At 37.6% G+C, this 3,856-nt stretch overlaps 1 non-coding gene across 1 annotated transcript; it reads right to left on the bottom strand.

Moving 5' to 3' along the window:
- Nucleotides 1–313: 313 nt before the first annotated feature.
- On the bottom strand, nucleotides 314–420 carry LOC131171031 (small nucleolar RNA R71). The gene has a single exon (XR_009141786.1). It is a non-coding gene; the product is annotated as a small nucleolar RNA R71 (small nucleolar RNA).
- Between the last annotated feature and the right edge of the window lie 3,436 nt (nucleotides 421–3,856).

The following is a 3,856-nucleotide window of genomic DNA, read 5'->3' on the forward strand; positions in this document are numbered from 1 at the left end:
CAAGTATCACAAGACCAAGGGTAGAAGCTAATAATTTTGAATCAAGCTGCACTCACAAATGGTACAACAAGCACAATTTGGAGGAAATCCAAGTGAAAGTCCACATGTGCATCTGGCACACTTTCTTGAGATCAGTGATATGTTGAAGATAAATGGAGTTTCTGATGATGCAATTCGACTCAGATTATTTCCTTTTTCTCTGAAGGACCGAGCTAGAGAGTGGTTACATTCTTTGCCACAGGGTTCTATCACAACATGGGATGAACTTTCTCAAGCATTTTTGGCTCAATATTTTCCACCAAGCAAGACAGCTAAGCTAAGAAATGAGCTGACTTCTTTTAAACCTAGAGATGATGAGAGCTTGTATGAAGCATGGGAGAGGTACAAGGATTTGCAAAGGAGATGTCCACATCATGGGATTCCTAAGTGGATGCTTGTTCAACACTTTTACAATGGAGTTTCACCAGCTATTAGAAGTACAATTGATGCATCTTCTGGAGGTGACCTTATGGAGAAATCTGAAGACGAAGCTTTTTCCGCTCTTGATAAAATTGCTTATAACAACTACCAATGGAGTTGTGAGAGGAATAAGATCAAGAAACCAGCTGGTATGTTTGAGCTTGATGCCATGAATATGATTAATGCTAAGTTTGATGCTTTGACAAGGAAGATGGACAAGTTAAGTATGAAAGTAGATTCTTCAGCCGGAGGTTCTAGTAATTCACTAGAAATTAGAGCTGCAAATGTCAATTGTGCAGCAGATTTTTTTGCACTTAATCAAGATTTTTCAAGTGAGCAAGTGGATTATATGGGGAACTACAATCAAAGACCAGGTGGTAACCCATTTTCTGCAACTTATGATCCAGCATGGAGAAACCACCCAAATTTCTCTTGGGGAGGTAGACAAGGGCAAAATCAGAATTTTCAGCAACCTTCTGGATATCAACAAAATCAGAACTTTCAGCAGAATAGAGGCCCCCCTCCTGGAATTTCTAAACCTCAAAATGCACCTGCTCCACCTCTACCACAACAAGCACAACTAGACAAGACAGCTAGATTGGAATCTATGATTGAAACTCTACTTGTGAGCCATCAAAGTCAACAAGAAATGATTTCTCAATTAGCATCTAAAGTGGATCAAATGGCAACACACAACAAGATGTTAGAGAATCAAATAGCTCAACAAGCTAGCTCTTCAAGTAACAAAGCATTTGGGAAGCTTCCTAGCCAACCAGAAAATTCAAGGGAGCATTGCAAGGCTATTACATTGAGAAGTGGAAAAATATTGAAGAATGGAGATAAAAAGATTGAAGAGGAAGTTGAAGAAAAGAAAAGCAGAGAAGGAGATGAACAAACTGAAGTTGAAGTTAGAATTGAAGCTGAAAAAGAAAATTCAGTGGAAGAAAAAGGAAGTAAGGAGAGGGAGAGCAAAGAGGAAGAACCTAAATATGTTGCACCTAAAGCCTACATGCCACCTTTACCATTCCCACAAAGGTTTCAGAAAGCGAAATTGGATAAACAATTTGGGAAGTTTTTGGAGGTATTGAAGTCTTTGCATGTGACTATTCCTTTCACTGATGCCTTAGCACAAATGCCTTCATATGCCAAATTTTTGAAGGAAATTTTATCTAACAAGAAGAAATTGGAGGAATTTGAGACTGTAGCTCTCACGGAAGAAAGCAGTGCTATTTTGCAAAATAAGCTTCCACCCAAACTGAAGGATCCTGGAAGTTTCTCCATACCATGTCACATTGGGGATATCAGTATAGATAAGGCTTTATGCGATCTTGGAGCCAGTGTTAGTCTGATGCCATTGTCTATCTATGAGAAAATGAAGATTGGAGAAATGAAGTCTACTACCATATCACTACAGTTAGCAGATAGGTCTATTAAATTTCCAATTGGGGTAGTTGAGAATGTTCCTCTGAAAGTTGGAAAATTTTTCATACCAGTGGATTTTGTGGTATTGGAGATGGAGGAGGATGTACACATTCCTATTATTCTTGGTAGACCTTTCCTTGCTACTGCTGGAGCTGTGATTGATGTAAAAAATGGGAGACTTACATTAGAAGTTGGGGAAGAGAAAGTTGAATTTAATTTGTTTCAAGCAATGAAAAAGAAAGATGATTCAAACTCATGCTTGAGAGTTGATGTGATAGATGAAGAGGTTAGAGAAGTGCTTAAAAAGCAACATCCTAAAGATCCCTTAGAAGCTTGTTTGGTTCATAACATCAAAAAAGGGGATGAGATTGAGGAAGCTGCAGAATATGCTACAATTTTGGAAGGAAATCCACCATTGCCTATGGCTGATATTGAAAAAATTGGGGACTTGAAGCAAGAAACAACTTCATCATCAAAGCTTGAGAAAAGTGAAGCACCTAAGGTAGAGTTGAAACCTCTTCCAACAAATCTCAGGTATGCTTTTCTAGGGCAAAATTCTACATATCCTATGATTGTTAATGCTAAATTGACTGATTGTGAGGTTGAAAAATTATTGAGAGTTCTTAGGAAGCATAGAAGGATAATTGGTTATACCATTGATGATATTAAAGGAATACATCCTTCTGTGTGCATGCATAGAATTTTGTTGGAAAATGACCATAAAGCCTCTCGAGAATCACAAATGAGATTGAATCCAAACATGAAAGAGGTCGTGAAAAAGGAGATCTTGAAATTGCTTGATGCAGGTATCATTTACCCTGTTTCTGACAGTAATTGGGTAAGTCCAGTTCATGTTGTACCTAAGAAAGGGGGCATCACAGTGGTGAAAAATGAAAATCATGAACTAATACCTACAAGAACTGTAACTGGATGGAGAATGTGTATAGACTATAGGAAATTGAATAAGGCAACTAGAAAGGATCATTTTCCATTACCATTTATAGATCAAATGCTTGAGAGACTAGCTCATCATTCTTATTTTTGCTATTTGGATGGCTATTCAGGGTTCTTTCAGATCCCTATTCACTCAGATGATCAGGATAAAACTACCTTCACATGTCCTTACGGTACCTTTGCATATCGAAGGATGCCATTTGGACTATGTAATGCCCCTGCTACATTTCAACGATGTATGATGTCCATATTTTCTGACATGATTGAGGAAATTATGGAAGTGTTCATGGATGATTTTTCTGTGTATGGTAAATCTTTTGATGAATGCTTATCTAACTTGTCTAAGGTTTTGCAGAGATGTGAAGAGTTCAATTTAGTTTTGAATTGGGAAAAGTGCCACTTTATGGTACAAGAAGGAATTGTTTTGGGACATCTTGTGTCAAACAAGGGTATTGAGGTGGATAAATCAAAGATAGAAATTATTGAGAAAATGCCACCCCCAACATCTGTGAAGGGAGTGAGGAGTTTCTTGGGGCATGCTGGATTTTATAGGAGATTCATCAAGGATTTCTCTAAGATTTCTAAACCTCTTACCAATTTATTGAGTAAAGATGTGGAATTTAATTTTGATACTAATTGTATGAATGCTTTTTGCAGGATAAAGGAAGCTTTGATATCTGCTCCTATTATGCAGCCACCCGATTGGTCATTACCTTTTGAGTTAATGTGCGATGCTAGTGATTATGCTATTGGGGCTGTTTTGGGACAAAAGAGAGATAAGAAGGTGTATGCAATATATTATGCAAGTAGAACCTTAGATGATGCTCAAATAAATTACTCTACTACAGAGAAAGAGTTTTTGGCAGTAGTATTTGCAGTAGATAAATTCAGGTCCTATCTTGTGGGATCTAAGGTCATAGTATACACAGATCATGCAGCTATCAAGTATCTCCTTCAGAAAAAAGAGGCTAAACCTAGATTGATAAGGTGGGTGCTACTCCTTCAAGAGTTTGACTTGGAA

Source organism: Hevea brasiliensis, chromosome 11 (genome assembly GCF_030052815.1).
Source record: "Hevea brasiliensis isolate MT/VB/25A 57/8 chromosome 11, ASM3005281v1, whole genome shotgun sequence".
NCBI lineage: Eukaryota > Viridiplantae > Streptophyta > Magnoliopsida > Malpighiales > Euphorbiaceae > Hevea > Hevea brasiliensis.